Source organism: Halichoerus grypus, chromosome 9 (genome assembly GCF_964656455.1).
Source record: "Halichoerus grypus chromosome 9, mHalGry1.hap1.1, whole genome shotgun sequence".
NCBI classification, from domain to species: Eukaryota; Metazoa; Chordata; class Mammalia; order Carnivora; family Phocidae; genus Halichoerus; species Halichoerus grypus.
Window position 1 is genome coordinate 138,510,783 of NC_135720.1, and position 20,600 is coordinate 138,531,382.

General features: G+C 40.9%; 1 long non-coding RNA gene across 7 annotated transcripts in view; it reads left to right on the plus strand.

The window, feature by feature from the left end:
- The window catches only part of LOC118531880 (uncharacterized), a 431,257-nt gene that overhangs the window by 30,951 nt on the left and 379,706 nt on the right, over positions 1–20,600 (plus strand). For 5 of the 7 annotated variants that reach the window (XR_013441432.1, XR_013441437.1, XR_013441435.1 and 2 more), the window contains exons 3-4: positions 7,771–7,867; positions 9,735–9,775. The exons of 1 other annotated variant lie outside the window; for it this stretch is intronic. This is a non-coding gene — a long non-coding RNA (uncharacterized LOC118531880). The remainder of the gene's footprint in view (positions 1–7,770; positions 7,868–9,734; positions 9,776–20,600) is intronic. One more of the 7 variants, XR_013441433.1, reaches the window with a different exon arrangement.

Sequence of the window (20,600 nt, forward strand, 5' to 3'; positions counted from 1 at the left end):
TAATACAGTACCTTCTAGACAGGTGAAGAGGACATGACAGAAATCCTGCAGTGAGTTCACAGCCAAGCTCGTGTAGCTCCACCCGCTGGGAGTGGGGTCCCCAAGCCCCACTGTGCCTAGTCACTTGCTGGTGGTCCTCAGCCTCTCCTGTTGAAATCTCACTCGTTTTCTCCCTAAGAAATGACGTAAGAGCACACGTTGATGCTGTGTCTTGTGTGTGTTTTTACCGAATTTGTAAAAATGTTGCTGTCTTAAACTGGAAAGGTAGTTAACTCTTAGACCTTTACCTGATCAAAGGCAGAATCGTATTAGCCACCTAGTTGATGATATTCCAGGAGATGCTTCAGGCTGGACAAAACTCCCAGGAAGTGTGGTAATCCCCAAGTAAGGTCCAAATTTATTCTTCAGCTTCATCAAGGTTTTATGAGTAAATTACCTCCGATTTTTCTTCAGTGGCTTGATGTTGAATAAGCTAATGTGGAGCTGTGAACAGAGTAGATTGGTACTGTCATTTTGGGGTAAAAAAGAATGAGGGAAAAAGTAGAAAAAATGTAAAAATTAACTGTTTATGGCCTATTTAGCCATAATGGATGGATTTTTCACCTAATTAGATGCTAGCTTTGTGACTTGCCCGTTTCTCCCCCACATTTAACTTTGTGGGGAACACCGCCATGTTCTGCTTCCACCCCAGTTTCTAAGGGTCTGCAGCCACACGGCAGGTCCCCATTCCTGGTTGCCTTCTCTCTGCCGCCCTCCCACTCCTTGGAACTCTTACTTCACCTGGTTCCTGCTTCCTTTGCAGCTTTAGGTGCATAAAGAAATGATAGTCTATTGAATCACAAAAGGCATTGGGCATTTCTGTTCCAACTGTGCTAGAGCTGAGCCTCATCAGAGCCTCTGTCCCATTCTCGGGGCGGAGGTGTGGGGGGGACACGAGGGCTCTCTGCTGGAGGGAAATTGCTTTGTGTGAGAACTGAATGTTCCTCTTAGGAGAGCTTGCCTGACTACCGAACACAAATGCATAAACTTCAGGACATGACTTGGGCTCTCATTTCAAACTGGGCACGAGAGTCTGCTGAGCTATGGCCCAGGCTCTTGTAATTTTACTATCGAAATGTTAAATGCTGCTTGGACATGCAGTAGGAGCTAGGCCTGCCCTGGTTGACCCTCTGCTCACCCTAATCTTCGAGTTCTGATTGGATGTCCTCCCACTCACAAAGCTAATATTTTAATGTGTTGGTAGGCTTTGAAATGCTGGTCTGCAACCTAAATAGAGAAGTGACTTTGCCAGAATAACAACTGTGAGAAACGACTGGTTCTGGGGGATAAAGCCTGGACTCAAAATCAGTAGATGAGGATTTTTTTTTTTTTTGACTTAAAAGTCTCTGTGCTCTCTGACTAAACAGAGCAACACTTTTCCTCAGTGTAAACAGTTTTGGTGGATGGAGTTTCAAAAAGGTTGTCCCTGTCTTTAGTTGGGTAGAGGATGTTAATTCTTATTCCTGGAATTTTATGAAAGGATGGGAGAAAAGAGTGAGCAAACAGGGCAAATAGGAAGAAGGGGAGGTATCGGTGGTTCTAGGCGCAAGGGGTTGGCAGTTTCCCAGGGCATAGGGAGAGATGGCATAATTCCAAGCAAGACAAGCAAGCAAGATTTTGTTCCTTCTTTCTCTAGCAAATACATGTTGGTGTTACCTGATGGATGGTGCAGATTATGAGGAAATAAATCTTGAGAATCTTCTCTGCTGGAGGAAGCCAGGTTTCACCATTGTTCACTTCAATATGGACTAAAATTCTCTGTGCTCTGGTAGGCTCTCCTCGACTTCCTTCTTACTTCCTCAGTCCCCCTACTGTCTTTGGTGGCCCAGTCCACACTAGCTATAAGCTTCTCTTCTTCAATACAACTTTTGTTCCATTCCCCACTTGGACTGTGGTTTACCTGTTTAACTGTTTCTGCCCTTTGGGTCTTGGTCACTATCCCTGTATGAAGCAAATTGATGTGAAGGAGTTAATAGGTATTTTCTCCAGGGGATTTGATACCTAGGACACTAAGCAATGGTTGGGGATTTGGGTATTCTGACACGCAGCCTAAAGAAGAGAGTTCTAGAGCAGTAGGGCTTCTTGATGCTCCTGAAATCTTGTATGTATCGGCCGAGTGAGCCAAGGTTCTGGCCATATTTAAATACATTCAACGTAGTAAGAATGTTTTTTAAATGCATAGTTTTCTGTTACCAACTTTAGAGATTTTCATTCACTATTACAGTTGGAAAAGACCACCACTGGTCTCTTTCTAAAGATCACAAATTGATGGATATATGTAGGATTTGTTGCTGTCTTAGGGTGAGAGAAGGGGGAGGAAAAAAAGAAAAAAGCAAGCCCCTGAAGTTATGCTTCCCAAGAGCAAGAAAAGCTTGCCCCAATGACGGGCTAGAATGAATGAGACTGGCCATGTGTTTGCGTTCTCAGGTTAATTGTTTGTTTAGCTGGCGCTCACTTGGGGCTAAATACCTAAAGCTGTTTTACCTAAAGTGCCTGACTTGAGTCGTGGTTGTGACTATTTATTGAAACATTCTAGGAATCAATCTAGCTTTGATAAGAGGAGAGGATAAATAAAAGGATTATTAGAATAATTAAAAAATGATACTTCTTGACCCCCCCCGGCCCTCCCCCCCCAAAAAAAAAGAGAAATCAAGATTGAGTTTGTTCTTTTATCAAGACCTCGCCCAGCTAGCTAGCCAGGTTCTTTTTATGTGGCATCAGGCCTGGAGTTAGTGTGAGTCAACAAATGGACAACAGCAAATGTCCAGCCATCTTACTGGTGTCAAGCCTAGCAAATTGGCAAATTATATGAATACACCAAATGCGTAAACAAGTTTGCATGAGCCAAGTATTCCAAATGGGGACAGCAGCTGCTGGTTCTGTCCTTAAGAATAGAAATGCCCCTCCTGATCTTCTAATCTGTTATTGCCCTAGGTTGGGAAATGTCAGCTGTAAGATTTATAGATTTAGGGCTCTGGGATAACAAGTTCCCTCTTTGAACTTTTCAGCTCCAAGAGCTTCTTGTTATCCAAGCAGAGATAGACCTATTTATGCTTCCTTGTATTAATTCTTGAGCCATTCACCGCATCAGTGGTGGGCTTAAATTTTTTTTTTTGGTAATTGATACAAAAATACTCATCAGTAAACCATGATAACTTTCAGCAAAGTTTCCCTTCAGCTGGTAAACTCTATTCATACTGGTAACTGGAGTACAAACCTCTTAGATTCACACTTATTTTGCCGTCTGAACTTAATTGAACCTAAGCAGTATCCTCAGAGTAATAGAAAAACTCTACTCCTTCCTCTGTTCCTCCTTAACACCCGTCCTGTGAGTCTGTGTTTCCTTCTCAACCCTCTTTCCCCAACCTTCCCTTTAAAAATGTTGACGCGAGAAAGATGGTTTTATTCCTAGGAAGATTGTTAGTGCCACATTGAAATTGAGTATCTGTGGTTCATTTTGAGTGCTCAACTTGGTGGTGGGAGGAGGAACATTTCCCAGCAATTCAATAAAACCAGCTTAATATCTGGCTATCCATAATCAAGTGGCAGGTAGAGGGGACTCCTGACCTAGCTGGTCTTTGGCTTCGATCAAGAGAAATTTTTTATTTATATAGAGAAACAAAACCTAAATCTCAAAGCACCATTTATAAAACCCACAGAGTGTTGGGCTGTCATTTTGGCTGTAGGCGCCTCTGGTTGTGTTCTGTGTGGTGGGTGAATGTGTGTCTGATGGGGGTGCATTTTAAAGGCAAGACCCATTTAAGGATCTAATTTAGTGACGTTTTGCTGAGCGCGCTCCTCGCTCTACATGTCTCTTCATATATTTTACAATTTTAACAATATTTAGGTGTCTGTTAGCTTACTTGAGGCAGGCCTAACAATTTTGGGACTGTTTAAAACATACATCATCACTCAGTATATGTCTGACTAAGACATTAGCCATTCTTGATTAAACTGAGTACTATTTTGTGGACTGTGTACGAGTATGTGTGTATTTAACAAATGAGCCGACTGAATGCCATTAAGTGAGTTGTCCTTATTTTGGCTTATGCCCTGCCCCAACTTTAAGTTTTCATATTGAAATCTAGCCTTTAACTACTACTTTAAAATCTCTGCCTTTTAATTTTGGATACCAAATATGGCAGAGTTATTCAGGTGGCCAAGTAGACTTTTTCTGACCTTGAATGTGGTTTACTGGTATTACATTAAAAAAAGAAAAAGTCCGTATTTGCTGTTTTAGGATAGCATAAGCCTGTGAGATTTTCCAAAGATCATTTTTAAAGTCTGACATGCAGCTGCCTGACATCTACATTTTTAGCCAAAAGGCGTCTTCCTTGCATTCGGATTTAAGTGACCCTGGAATGCAGTACAGGGATAGTTTGCTGTGGGTTAATCTTTGGACACTTCATATCTGACAAGCACCAGCATCTGTGGTTTATACTGCATTGTTCTTTAGGTCTAGAAATAACATTCTCCTAAACCTGATGATAGTCAGGGGAATGTTTACTAAGATTGGTTTTCTTCCATTTGCATGGTTTTAAAGCTGGAGGTAAAACATAACACAACTGTGATTAAAAAAAAAAAAAGTCATTCAAAAAATAATTCATGCCAGGAGTAAGGTTGAAATAATCCCAGGAACTCCTGTTTTGGGGTGGAACGGTCATCAAGATGTATTCTTTTGTTAAGGAACATATTGTGTCCCTGTTCTTTACTATGGATGCCAGCTATGTTAACATCGGCTTATCGGGGAGAGAGTGTACTTCTGTATGCATATACATTCAGGGGAAGGCATTATTATTAGTGTTTTCCAGCAGCACAACCAAAAAGTCAAAGGAGATACTTTCATTTTAATATAATGTTAATGGAGTGTGGATAAGAGAGTTCTTTGTTGAAAGTTGAGCTGACCACAATTCATTTAAATTCAGTCAAAGAGCTTTTGGCCCTACCTTGTAGGGCATATAATCTTGTTAGAAAGCTCTTTAAAATCAATAAAAAAACAAAACAACCTTAAAAGTGTGGTAGCACTGAGTTCATCCTTTAAGAAATAAAATCTGTTTTCAATTACAGGACTCTATTTTTTTTTAAGTGTACCACGGTGTTTTTATTTAAAAAATGCTTTTATCCTGTATATTTACTGCTGTTAAAAAAAAAAAAAATGTGTCCTTCTTTGTCCTAAGAAACATTCCTGTCCTCAGCCATTTCAGAGCTAATCCTTGAGGCGGCCATTTTGCTGAAAAGCAGTTAAAGAAAAGCTGTCTGTCAGCCTGGTCTGGTTCTTGCCGGGAGAGAATGGCTAAATGCATTTCTAAACGCCCGATGTGAGCTTTAGTTCCAGATTTTTGAATGAAATAAAATAAAGGTCAGAGAGTCAAATATAAAAAATATCTTGCAGACAGAGCCCTCCTTAGCATCTACTCATCCATCTCAAATCTAGGAGCTGGGAGACCATTGTACTGTTATCATACTGATACTGAGCTGATAGGAAATTTGATGGAACACGCTGGCCGTTGTGAAGGGCAGCTGATAATAATGGTGCAAACTCAACAAAAAAGTTTAGTTAGAATCTGCTGGAGGTGTTTTCTATCATTTGGCCTTGTTCTGTTGGCTGCTGGCTTTTGCTTGGCAAGAGGGAGGCATTGTTCTTACTCCCCAGCTAGAGAGATTTTAATGTGCTTAAGAGTATTGACTATGCACTTCTGTTACTGCCTCTCCCCAACAAGACAAATAAATAAAAGCAGTGCACTGGTGTAGTGAATAGGAAAACCCACCCAAACTTACAAAATTCACATAAACCTGAAAAGAAGTTGCTTTTTTTTTCTTTTTTTGACTCAGAATAAAAGAAGCCTCTGACTATTCTTCAAATATTTTTTCCTTAGAATTGATGGGTATATTTTGATTCTTAAACACTTCTATGTAAAATTAAGAGTTCTTTTATAAAATTGGTAGCATTTTACAACTTAGGATTGGTCATGTTTCTGCCCTGACAAATTTATGAGAGGAGAGTCATGCTAACAACAGGGCCAATTCCACTAATTAAAGTCATGCCCAAGTAGGTTAACATGATATAGATGTTTGCTTTTAATAGAGCTTAGAAAGGGTACTGAGTCCTGAAATGTTCTGTTTGGAAAGCTTTGCTCTATAAAATTTGTCTTTAACACGGCTGATGACTCTTAATTAGAGTGATATACTTGCTGGTGTGATGTCTTATTTGAGAAGAAACAACACCAGTTTGCCTAAGTATTCTTATTTTTAATGTATTAAGATACCTTTCTTTGGGCATGGCATTTCTGAGTTACCTGTCTTCGCTGTGTTTTAGGTGTGAATCATGGCGCCACAGTGAAAGACAGATTTATTGCTTTGAGGGGTATTCGTATGTATGATTAAGAGATGGAAGTGCAGGACTCCCAAGATTTACCTCCTTCCTGTTCCAGTGGGGATAGTGGAGGAGAGTGAGTAATGGGATAGTTTATAACACCACAGGCCCTTCATCAAGAGACCTCTAGTCAAAACAGGAAGATGAAACTCAGAAGATTTCAAATGGGAGTATACAGTTTTTGATACTCTCTGGACATACTCATTCAGTGCAAGCAGTAGAGTCCTCTGAATATTCCCATCTTACTCTTTCCAGATTTCTATTAAAAAAGTGAGTGTATCAACACTGGTTAAATTATGTAGGTACTCTTAAATTTTGTATATCTTTGCCCTTTGCTTTTATTGCTTGACATTCTTAGGTTGTTGGGACATCAGAAATGCAGTGGCCTAATTACAGGACTCAGATTATTTTTGTGAGTTCCTATTATTGAATGTTAGAAGTGTAATGACAAATTTAGCAACGTTATCTTTTTTGGAGCTTACTAAAAATTAGCCTGTTTCTTTGAATCTTTCATTTTTATTTATATGTACTTCATTCCAGTTTTGAAGTGATGAAATGGGGGATTGGGGGGATAGAGTTTTTCCTGTCTGTGTGTTTATGTGTGTGTGGGTGAGATATGTGTATTTAGGGCAGAAGGGTTTAGCTGGCCTTGGAGAGGGCTTTATCCACGGGATTTTTTTTAACAAGCAAATACAGAAGTAGAATGGGGGCATCTGGTAGTGTTCAAACGGTTTGTTTCATCACCAGTGACTCTAGATACAGGCTTCTGGGTTTTGTTTATTTTCATGTTCTTTGCAAATGACAGATACCACATTTAGAACAAAAATCACCCTCAAATTAAGGTCTATCCTTGCTTTGGAGTTGGCTTATTTCTGAGAGTGTTCAGGTACTATATAATGTGATGAGATCTTTTGACTTGTTGGTGGCATTAAATTCATGAAAAGTGACTGCCACAAGAGAAATTTTTATGTTAAAAATACTCATTTTACCCTTGACTTTGGAATATCTTCGTGGTTGGCAGTAGACTTCCTCTATTAAAGATGAAGGTAACATGGGAACACTTCTAAGCTCTTCGTTTTCTCCTCTCTGCCTGAGGTGACTAAAACATTCCCATAGGGCGCCTGGGTGGCTCAGTCGTTAAGCGTCTGCCTTCGGCTCAGGTCATGATCCCAGGGTCCTGGGATCGAGTCCCACATCGGGCTCCCTGCTCGGCAGGAAGCCTGCTTCTCCCTCTCCCACTCCCCCTGCTTGTGTTCCTGCTCCTGCTATCTCTCTGTCAAATAAATAAATAAAATCTTTAAAAAAAAAAAATAAAACATTCCCATAAATAACTGGTACCCTTTTGAACTGACCTACAGGTTCATGTGATATAAATATTGATGGCCTTGACATTCCTTGGTATATGCACAGTTCAGGAGGCAGAGTATCTCCAGATAACTGAAAGCAGGTAAACAGGTGGGTAGACAGTCCTGGGCTCTCCCTGATCCCCATAATTCAGGGGGCCCTTGTTAGAACCGTGTTTCTGGGCTTTGTACAGGAAGAATGTCTCATAAGCAAAGGAATCCGCAAGTTCAGGGCTTCTAGTCATTTCTGTATCTAAATCTCTCAGGTTTGGACCCATGTTAGTCTAGTCTTAGAATAAGATGTTTTCTAGGACAAATAAGTAGGGACTTGAGTACCACTACCAGGGTGATATTGAATAGTAGCTAAATTCTTTGGAGCTGGAGTTCTTAGATTTAAATTCTGGTTCTACCACTTACTAGCAATGTCACCCTGGGCAGATTATTTGACCTCTCTCTGCCTTCATTTCCTCAGCCATAAAATGGGGATAATCATGTATTAAAATTTAATGACAAGATACCCAGTTGGGATTTAGCACTTTAGTAAAGATGTCTTCAACATGGGTTGTTAATGAGCTTCCAGGTATCCTGTGCCTATGGAGATTAACCTACAAAAGCTGAAAAGTCCTCCAGTTTAAAAAAAAAGATCTCTCTTTGGAGGTTTGCCCTCCTGGAGTATGTACTTCATTCATGAAAACCATTTATTTAAAAAAAAAATGAGGGTATAGCACAGACTTTGCAAAAAATGGTTTAACAAGTTTGATGTTGCCACTGGTTTTAAAGTAATTTTTCCAGTTTTATGCAATGTGTGTATTAGAAATGGGAATATTAGAAAACTTAGTTCATTGTATTGTCAAGCATTATTGGTAGCCTTAATTTATATATCCACTGTGCTGCAATTTTAGTTGCCAACTACCCCCTGCAGGGATCATTATAGCACTTGAGGGGATAGAATTATTGCACTCTGTTGTGGTTACTTTTTTCGCTAAGAAGTATGGGCACCATGAGATAGTACTTACCCATCTGTTGGTTGAAGCATTTGTATGTATATTACCTGAGCACTTAGGCGTGCCACCAAGAGAGGGGATTTAAAATGGAGGAGAAAGACGAAAAATCAAAAATAAAATAACATGATGGAAATAATAGAAGCCTCTTGCAAAGAATACCTAAACTGTTCTTAAAAACAGATTTAATAGCCAGTAGCAAAACCATTCACTATTGTCTTTAAGAAACAAAGCCCCATCTACAAAGTTGAAACTGAAGTGCAAATCTGGAAATTTTCCAGGGAAGTCAAGCCACACAGGCTTCTAGATCTCAAATTCAAGGGAAAAAAAGAAATCCAATTTACAAAGTAACTTCTTATGTTGATTGTGTGCTGTCAGTGTTTGGGTAGATCCTGAGACATTAACTGATTAAATTCTTCAATATATGTGGTCATAATTATGGGCTCCTCTGTTTGGAGCTTCTAAATGTGTGTTATTGACACATGGGACATTCACTAAATGAGGAGGAGGGAGCAGAGTGGAACATTTTGGCCCCAGCTTGATCTTTCCTAAAAAGAAAGAGTAGAGAGCTGTTCAATTCAATTGACATATTTTTATTGATTGCCTATGCCTTGTAGCACCTTATAAACTCATAACACTTAAAAACACTTAAAATTACTTAGAATCAGTAGTGAAATAAAACTCGTTAAACCATTTTTTGTAAAGTCGGTGCTATATTCTCTTTTTTTCCCCCCAATACATATAAAAAAAAAACTACTCCATCTGCCTAATTTTCCCTTTCTGGTTACATTAGATACAAAAACACTCTGCGCTGGTGGAGAGATTTCAGGTGTACCCCTGGGCTCCTTGCCAGCTATTGTCCATTGTGCTGTGGGCCCTCACACCTTTGAATTCCACTTGGGGGATAAGATATGAAGTGTTTCTTTTCTTTGCTTTTTTCCCCCCTCCTATATTCAGTTGTCTTAATTTTTTCCCTAGGTGCCCCCCACCTCTAAGGACACAGCTCTTTCACCCATACGGTAAGACTGGGGTCTGGTCTTTCATGATTCTTTGTGTCTGTGCGTGGTGGGACCCCTTGTGGGCTCATGACTTGGGAGGATTTTGGTGGTGCTGGGGCTGCAGAGATAGACTCCATTTTACAGATGGCAGAAGTGGAGGCCCAGAGAGATGAAGAAATTGGCTGGAGATCATTCAACCATAAAGAGTCAGGACCATGTCTAAAATGAGTGTGATTTTAGCTTTTCCACTGAGGCATACTGGGAGGAAGGGATGTGCTAGGATGCTGGGCTCAGTCACGGTTAATGGGTTGCAGTGGACGGACTGAGGAGTGACAGACAAAGGGTATAAAGGTAGAAGAAGAAGAAGGAAACAGGGTTTGCTTGAGTCTGTACTGAAGGGATACCCTTTGGTGAGGAAGCCGTGGAATATTCTTCCTCTGATATAGGAGGAGAAGAGGAGATTAAAAGCTCGATGAAGATCAGATATTTTTAGTCATTGTTTACCCTCTATTGAAACTGGAATAAGGAATATTTATTCATCAAGTAATTTAGGGTAATGGAGTCTGGACAGTTTGTGGTTCTACCATCTTGCCTCTTTGGGTCCCTGCTACCTTTTGTTTTGCCAAAAGAGAAAGCAAGTGAAACGCTTTCCAGATCTGATAAATGCAGAGATCTCAAGTGAAACCTCTGGTTCCCATCCTGGGGTGAGGTCACACAGTCTGATATTAGCTGGGTTTGTGTCACCATGTCAACCAAAATGCAAGGTGTGTTGCCATGATTCTTTTTCGGCCATCTGTCTGTCAGGTCAGTGGGAGGGGGCTCTTTGGTCAGTTGTATGGTCTGTACTATCATTCAGAAGCCTAGCCCATCCATGGCATGTGTGTCTTGTCCTTTTCAATGGGTAGTTTTAAATGCATATATGGGAAAGCTTTTAGTTGTAACCGGTGGTATGGCCTCGGCCTGATCTGTGCTTACTCATATTCTTAAATTCAGTCTTGTCTGGGCAAGTCTGGAGGCCTGGTGTTTTGGTTTCCAGGGGTCTATTTTTGTCATTGTTTGAGGAACCTGTGGGAAAGACCTTGTTCTATGGGAAGACTAAAGTTGACTTGGACAAGAAATACTGAAAGGATAGGTAACCATTGCTGGTACCTTAATCAAAGCATAACTGTATGTTAAGTGTACATATCTGGGAATAATGCTTATGATAATGGTTAATGAGTGCTTGCTAGGTGCCATGAACCATTCTAAGTACTTTACAAATCTTCTCAAAACCTGAATTGTGAAATCTGTGCATCTCCTATGCTTGTCTAAAGGAGGTTGTAAACCCAACTTCAAAATGTGGTACTGGAGGGGAGGAGGATTTCAAGGAGAGCATGCTGACAATCCTTTGGGTTATTCTACAATTGAACACATTCTGGAATCATGCTGGAAATCTACGGAGATTGGACAGTGTTAAAAGTGAATCCAGAAACTGAAGAGAACTGATTGACCAATATCTGTGTGCTACATTGAGCATGTGAAGTGACACCAGTAACTCCATCATGGACTGGGGTTGGCAGCAATAAGAATAGGTGGTGTGGACAACAGGTGGAGTGACCTTGTTGGTGTCTCACCAGTCAATTCTTTAAACAGTAGGAAACAGAAACCACCGTGCTAGGATCCAGGGGAGGCTCCCCCCCACCCTCCTCAAGGAAACTTATTGAGGAGTTAATTACTTTTATCGTTGTATATGTCTTAACTCTTGATAGCCAATGCCTATCTCTCCATACCTATCCAGCCCCGGATTACGTTTGACTAACTCCTCTCGTGTATCCTCATTCTCTGTAGCCATACAACCCAGGTGACCTGAGTTTGTTTCTCGAATATCTTGGTGCATTAGCATAAGCCATTTCCACCAGTCTAAAGTTCCTTACCCGCCCGCGCCCCCCCAATTTGCCTGTGGGAATGGACCTCCTCTCTGCAAACTCTTCTTCCCTGCCCCAGCCCCCTCTGTTCTGCCTCCACTGCTTTGATCCTGGGTCTCCTAGGTGCCTGTTGGAAACCTCTTTCACCTGTACATTCCTCCATTAGATGAAAAGCTTCCTGGGAGACACTGATGTAAATGTTCGTATTTCAGATCCTGTGCAGTTCAGCTTACTGAATAAACAAATGATTATTTTTCCAGTGCCACTGTAAGCTCCTTGAGACTCTGTGGATCAGTTTTTTTCTGAGCTAGTTTCCTCATCTATAAAATAGTTTACTTCTAAACACCCAGAACAGTGGTTAGCATATAATAAGCACTCACTAAGTGTTGGATTATTAAGAATAGAACTTTGAGACACATGTTTTCAACGCAGAGTTTGTTTTGATTATATGAGGGTAATGACAATGGCTACTTTATATGTTTTATTCTTCCTCAATGCCTAATCTTCCTTATTTGTAAGAGGACTCTTCCTCCACCCCTCTCAGACAACTTCCCTTGGGCCATTTACCTCCCACTACAAAGCAAATGAAGCTAATCTCTTTGGTTTGAAATTGATTCTATCTAGACTAGAGAGAACATGCTAATCACCTTTGCTAAGTGCCTTTTGGCCAAAGGTGTAAAAGCCTAATTTTATTGGGGGCAAGGGGGAATTTCTGTCTTAAAATTTGTGATTGTGGAATTTGCATTTTGAAAGGTAATAGTATCTCAAATTTAATGATAGCCTATTTGCAGTGGACAGAGCATACATTTTTGGCCTTTTGGTTGAAAAGAAGTACAACAAGGCATAGATTTCTGTGATGTAGTATTTAATTTTGTTACATTCATAGTGCAAGTCCCCCCTCCCCAATATCGGTGGCGTGTTTTTGTGGATGTTTAAAGCCAGTCATTTTCCAAAAGCACAGATTGTTTTTAAAGAACGGTACTTAAGGTTGTCAGCCTGCCTCAGTTTCTTTGTCAATGAGTATAACCCTGGCCACCTGCATACCTCCCTGGAGTGTTTGGCTGAATGGCTCTGAGCTTGTAAAGTACTTTGAATTTCTTGGATGAAAGGATCTCTAAGTACAGGTCTTATGAAGGTATTATATGTGGGCTTTCTAAACTGCCGCACAGCCTGTTTTGCAAGAACACTAATGCACTTCTGGGTTTAGAGTTGTAAAAAGATGTGTGTTCAGAAGCCTCAGGCTGCATCTTGTGAGGTTCCTGAGGCATGTGTCACAGCTTGCTTACCTCTAGCATAAATCCTCTGTGCGCTGCAGGGAGCTACAGGCATGCACACGCAGAGCAAACATTTGGGTTTAGAGTTGCCTGTGTTTGGCTCCCGTGGTATTGGCGACAAGGAAGCACACGATGCTGGAGAGTGGCCTGTGGGTTCCTGGACCGGTGGCCTCAACTCTTCAGGGTTGATGTAATCCCAGCATGAGCGAGAGCCTGCCCTGGTCCTTTGGAGCGGTAGAGTTGAGGGCAGAGGGTCGGCTCTGGGAAGGGACACTGAGGTTGTGGAGAACTGGATTTGAGTTCTGGTTCTCCTGGTTCCTGGCCCGGTACCCTCCCGTTGGCCACCTGCCGTGAGCCTGTTTTCCTTACACTGCATTGCTTTTTTTGTGGTGCCCAGGGCCGGAATGTGAATGCAGGTCCCATTCTGTATATCTAAATATTTGGAAGTCATAAATCAAACTGAGAAACTGTCATCACATTCAACAGTTTTCCTACTCTGAGAAGTACACCTTCATGATAACCTTGAAGGCCAGGTTTGAATTTTGAGTTTCCAAATTCTTGAGAGGTCTTCGCCTGGCCAGGTAGCATGAGCGGAAGCACGGACCTAGCATGCCTGTTTGTGGACCGCTGAGTCTACATGTCCACACCCTGCCTCGTGGGCCTTGGGGTTGTCTGTTGCAGGGTGGGCGAGTATCTGGGGGCAAATTCTGCACAGTCCCGATGTAAGTGAGCTTGGGCTGTTTGAACAGGGAACATTAGGGTCCTGATGCCTAGAACATGATACAGAAGGGGGCTTGGGGATCCTAGTGGCCATGTGCTTTTGGCGATGGATTCTTCTGGCCTGGGGCTAAGGATGGTACTGCATACAGGATTAGAATGAGCATTTATTGCAAAATATCATTTTGCATTTATACAGTGTTAATATCACATGAATGAAAAGACTTCTAGCAGGAAAATTTTCAGCTTTCAATTCAGCCCAAATCACATTACACAATGATGAGAGTGAGATCTGCCAGGTAGGATGATGACTTATGGTTCCTGTCTCTCCAGGGCCAAGCCCAGTCTGTTGTTACTTAAGCGTTTGGTAACACATATTAAAATATATGTATATTGGTTACCTCCTTTTTCCTAAGCATTATCTTAGTCATATTTGTAATATCCATGTGCAGACACAACATCCTGCCCTTATAGAACTGATACTTTAATAGAAAGAAATAGGAAGTAAGGTTAAAATACATAAAATTGTTAGATTCCTTGAAGATGGCTTACTCTCCATTCATTTATATATAAAATGTGCCCCTGCCAAGGACTAGACACTTTGCCTTCACAAGAGTTACAGATGGGAAGAATGATCACAAAACAAGACTTAAACATTATTGTGTGGAGCACTGTTAATTGCAGGGGATACTCACGCCCTTTGGGACTGAAGTTCTGGACTTTCTTTTTCATTCAATTCATCAAATGTCTGCTCATTCTCCATTGTATTTGAGGCATTATCCTAGGCTCTTTGAGAGGGTAAACGTATTAGATGAGGCTTTTTAGTCGTTCAGTATTTATAATTTCCTGGAAGTAATATGTAAAAATTTGAGCTCAGTTCTTGGTGTCTAATACGTACTTGAACGTTAGCAATTTTCACTTACCTGCCTGCATTCCTATCAACAAAGTGAACTGCCCCACCCTCTCTACTATCTCCTTCACTGGGGTAGGGGGAAATCTTGCCTGAACCAAGCCACACAGTGGGTGCATATTGAAAGAGTTCTTTTCAACGTCCTGGAATGCTGTCCTTGGGATTCAGCTGACTTCTCTCAATGGGGACTCATACATCAAGAGGGCAGTAGTATAATTATCTCAGCTACTGTGAAGCCACTGAAAAGCACTTGCTGAATCCGGGTGTAAATTTATTGTGAAGTTTAACAAAGGAAATGTCACCTCCTTCTTTCCTTTTCTTCCCTAACACTTGGATTGTGTTTAAAAGTTTTCTGTTAGGATAAATATGTTATTTGATCTATTAAATGACCTATCCTTCCTGGTTTGGGATATGTAAATACCTTCTTGGAGGTGTCTTGACTGTTTTATGCCCCGTTGTGGTGGCCATCTGGGTCTTGTTTTTTGATAATTAAAACAAAGCAGCTAGAACGAAAAGTAGAAACAATTGTGGTGAGCCATAATTTTGACAATCAGGAACTTCTCACCCAGTTGATAAAGGGGTCAGCCAGTCTTCACTGAGTATTTATCATAATCAACTATCCTCTGTGGCTTATCCCTATTAATATGATTCTTGTATATTTACTACAGTCTTTATGCAGATGTTGGTTAATTTTGACATATGAGCTTTTCCTGTTAAAGAAATTCAGGAGGTGGTTGTAGAAAACTGAGTAGAAAGAATGTTAGACTCAATTTTATGTTTTTTTCTTATAAAAAAGTAATTGTGATTTTAAAGGATCTAAAAGCAGTGTATTTTGGGGTCCATATTTTATCTTTCAGGGGAGATTCCATCTGCACATAACATTCTTGTTTTGGGGGAACTATAGTTGTATGATCCTGGGCAAGTTTCTCAACAGATCTGGCTCCTCCCTGTAAAAGGAATGTTCTAATTTTTTGATTTCACAGGTTTCTTCTAGGTTTAAAGTTCAGTGATTGAACAAGAAGACCTATCAGTTAAAGCTACATAGTATTTCAGAACCCTGGCTATATATTATAATCACTGAAGAGTTTTTTTTTTTAATTTTTTTTATTTACATGCGTGGGCCCTATCTACCAATATTCTATGTATTTTTTATAAAGGTTCTCCAGAGGTTCTTCTAGTGCACAGCAATAATTAAGAATGACCAGTTGGCTCTCAGTTCTTCTAAAAAGGGGGGTGTAGAATGAGTCCTTGAGAATTTTGAGAAAACTATGGAATTTTTCCTGAGGAAACTTTATGTATGCAAATTTTAAAAGTGTAATTTAAGGGCATTCATGTACCCCTGTATTTAACAAATCTTAACAGTCCGTGATCCAGAAGCTTCTTCTGGGACTCTGTTTTTAGAAAGTACTACAATCAAAGATGATGGAATTACAGTGACCACTGTTGTGTCTGTTGGAAATGCCATTGAGAGCGAGAGACACAGGAATTGATGTTGCAACTAGGTAGTAGTGTGAATAGGAGACTTTTTTTTTTTTTTAATTTTTCCTTTGGCCTTATTTACTGAGATCTGACCTTTCTGATAGGTTTCATGACTCCTTTGGAATGCAAAGTTGGGGATCCTAATATTTGCCACTGGGCAGTATTTATTTAGTGATGTGAGAACCCAGGGCCATGAGTTGACTGCATGTGTGATTATTAACAGGACCCAGGAAAATGCTAGCAGAAATAATGGCACCTTTGTTATCACAGTGACTTTTTTTCTTTTACTTTGCCAATGGCACTGAAGAAAAAGTGATGTTTGTTATCAAATCAGGCAGGGAATTTACAAATGATAACGAGTTAGAGGGACTGCATTCTTGCTAGTATCTCGCTCTTGTAGTCCTAAATATCTTTCTCCCATGGAAAGATAAAAACACTTGACCAGGGCCATAAATCTGCTCTGTCCTCTATCACTAGGGCCTTAGGAAGTATGAACAGCCTTGACCTCCTCCTTCTCTGCTTTTATTGAAATGATGCTTATACTTATTATGTGGTGATAGGTTTAGGAGGGAGAAAGAGAAACAGTAAATACATCAGCAGAATTTCCCAAGGAAAGGAGATAAGTGGCTTTTTGGAGGGCAGATGTATCCTTGTGGTGGTGGTGGTGCCCTCCACACCTTACGTAAGAGCTTTGTGCATGGAAGTGGATTGTGAGATGGATTGGCTAGGAATAAGCATTAAAACCCAAACCCAGATCTCCAGTGTTCTCTAATCTGATTTCTGCTTTTTCCTGTCCATTTCTCTTGCCTTGATTGCGGCCCATGTTTTAGGCAGGGCACATCCGTTTTCAGCCGGTAGCATCGGGGTCAGTGGTGATGGACATGGAATGGTTAAGAAAAATTAAACTTGTTTATTTTGAAAGTGCTCAAATGATGTTTTATGGCACCCTCTGAACTACAGAACACTTTGGAGACTAGACCTCTCCACATATATTCTGGGCCTTGCATTTGAAAGGCCAGAGTTTGATACACACAGTACTGTGTCATTATCCAGAGTGGAATGCTGTTATTTCTGGAGGCTATTAGCAAGTCTGTGGATTGGTTTTGGGGGGCACAGTGGGTTGGGGTTCTGGTTGTCTCCAGCCCCAAGCTTCGTGTATGCACTGTGGTTGACCTGAACTTGGCAGCTGATATGACATCATCTTGAGTGTTGTTGGCACATTTTTCTTAGTAGATCTGTACTAAATTATTTTTCCTTTTCAAAACACAAAACAAAGACTTTTGGCTTGCTTTGCATACCCTATAGGTGTGTCTGGCTGTTTCTGATGAGTGAGGTATTGTCCTCCTGTTTATTTCCTTCCAAGGAAGTGTCTGTTGACACAATATGCATTTCAATCATCTTTATTACAGAGCAGCCTGAGAAATCTTTAGGGCAAGTCAGGAAAGCCCCCCAAAGCAACTTCTGAAAGACAGGCCTAACCAGATACCAGCACTTCACATTTCTCTGTTTCTGGAGATGTGACTAGTGATAAGGAGAGACCTCACAGAATATTGAAATATTATATTTAGAACATTACGTTAGGAGATGTGTGCAGAAAGTCTCCAGGTGTTTTTCCTCTGTCCGTGCATCTATCTTGTCAGGGCAGTGGGACAGCACAGGATCACTTTGCTGAATGCATAAATGAAGTTGCCAAGCTCAGGTCTACCTGGGGTATTTGGCACTTCAAGGCTCTTGGTCGTTTACATTTACATTTTCTGGTCTCTTTTTTTATAATACTTGGCTATCAAAGATTTCTGCTAAGAAGGCTATTTCAATTCCAGATGCTTTAGAAGCATTGGTTTTTCTGGATTTCTTGCAGGGGGGATTGAATACTGTAGTCTTGGCCAGGTGCCTTGCTTACCTTATATTGGCTCTTGAGCCCTTAAAATTTGGCGGAATCATCCTGTGCTCTCCCCCTCCACCTCAGTTCTCTGCTGGGAGCATTGTACACTTAGAGATAAGCTAGTTGGACTTAGATGCCCAAAGACAATGCCAAACGGGGGAACCCTCATTTTGCTTGGATTTTGTAATTCCTGCCACCCTCTCTAGTTCTGACTCCTCTGCTGCTTTCTTCCAGATATCAAAAGCAATATGATTTCTCCTCACCATATTTATTTCTGAAGTCATATTTTATCCCACACCGACTGCTGTAAGAGGAGTTCATAGCCTATTTGTGGCACATAGATATATTCTCCCCCAAAAGATGGGAGGGACGAGGCTGTGGTGGGGCATAGAGGAGAGAAGTGTTCTGTGTGATGTGAGTGAGGGGTGGTCATGTTCTGTGGTGTTGATGAGAACTTAAGTAGAACAGCACCTGCTGACTCTGGGTTCTATTTAATCAGCTGTTGCAACCCTACGCAGGCTGGAGTGGGCAGGAGACAGGAGTTTCTAATTGGTCTTCTAGAAGTGGAGTTCAGTTTTTTTTTTTTTTAAATTTTTTTATTTGAGAGAGTGCATGTGCACAAGCAGGGGGAGCGGTAGGCAAAGGGAGAGGGAGAAGCAGACTCCCCGCTGAGCAGGGAGCCCCATGTGAGGCTCAATCCCAGGACCCTGAGATCATGACCTGAGCCAAAGGCAGATGCCTGACTGACTGAGCCACCCAGGTGCCCCTCGAAGTGGAGTTCACTGTTGATGGAAGAACAGTGCGTAATTATTGGCTTTTATGATTGTTTTGGAACAGTGGTTTACAAACTTTGAAACAAAGGAAACTGTATAGTGAAACTTTAAAGCAGTTTCAATTCCTGTATTTTTGCCAAGGAAATACTTATTATAATACTATAAGAATGTATTTTCCGGGTTTGATTTCATCTCTCCCCAGAGACTTCAATAACTCATTAATCGCTGGCTTCTTTGTCTCCAGCCCCTTGACTCTCTTACTCTCCTAAAATCCACATTCCTGTTCTCACTGTACTGCTGTAAGTCTCCATCTAGCTATCTAGGTGGTACGTCACATTAAACACACACGTATTCGAGGCTAATCCATTATCTTCACCCAATTTCTTCTTATATTGTCTATCTTTAGAATGGGTCCAAGTTAGAAGCTGAGATTCACCCTTGGTGCCTTCTTCCTCACAGCCAATTGAGTCACTACGTCTTTTCGGTTTTATCTGCTAAGCATCCTTGGACTCTGTTTTAGTTCAGTCTCTTATCATTTCTTGCTAGCAGCAGATGCTGTCTCCAGAGCTGGAATTTTAAGGAAGTTTCTGATGACTTCTTTCCCCTGCTTCAAATCCTCCAGGGGTGTACAAGACCCTTCCCAAACTGGTTTTTCTGAATTGTTTCTGGCCTTTCCCCTCCTCATCCTATGTTTAAAGTGTCCTGATTCCTACTGTTGTTAAGGAATAATGCTCTTTCATATTCTGTCCGTGAATGGACCTCTCCTTTTCTTGGTTCCTTCTCCTTTTTCTTCCTCCTGGAGACTGTCCTACCTACTCAAAAGCCTAGCCCAAATGTCTTCTCTGTGAAGCATCTGTCAATGTCCCTTTGTCTGTGGCCTCTTTGTTATAGCAAATAGCATATCAAATTGTAATTGTTTATGTGTCTGTCTCCCTGCTGAACTGGGTATTTCTAAAGAGTGATGACTGCGTAATGTCTGGCACCCAATAGACAGTCAATAAATATTTGCTGAGTGAAGGGAAGCTGAAGATGGAAGCTATGGTGTTGAACATTTTTTTTCCTTTTCATGTGGATCATTGTTAAAAGGCATATTTTACATCTATTAATACTTAATAATCTGTTGGCATTTATTCCTTTTGCCTTTAAAATAGCTATATTGCTATCTTGTTGGGCATGAGAGTGTAATTTTTGAAATCAAACAATGCAGATACACTGGCAGCATACACACTTACAATATAAAAATATGCCCGAACCAACTCCTCCTTTGTTTGACATACTTGACAGATTATCTCAGCCCTGACCTGTGTCCTTAGGAAGTCAAACTTTATTTCCTCTAGATTAGAAAGTCTCCTAAACATTTCAAGTGTCTAAAAGTCATTCACATTTCAGGAACAGAGATCCTTTCAAGCATAAAATGTCTAAACCTATCTAAAGGTAAAAAGGAAGCTGGACAGATGGGGATCAGGTCAAGGCATACAGATTCCCAACATTGATTTGGTTATGTTTTATTTTTTAAAGATTTTATTTATTTGTCAGAGAGAGCACAAGCAGGGAGAGTGGCAGGCAGAGGGAGAAGCAGACTCCCTGCCGAGCAGGGAGCCCGATGCGGGACTCGATCCCAGGACCCCGGGATCATGACCTGAGCTGAAGGCAGACACTTAACCGACTGAGCCACTCAGGCATTCCTAGTTACGTTTTATAGTACTGAATTCTTAAATGATTATTGCGGTTAATAATATATATTGCAAGATGATTAACAAAACTCAGGTGAAAAGGATCCTATTGATAAAGTTAATAGTCTTTTAGTGACTTATGAGCAACTGATTAGGGAGTAGTACTTATTTGGTGTGAGCTTGCAGTTTCAGAGTAGCTCCATTGGTTTCTTAATGCTCCACACCAATATTGGC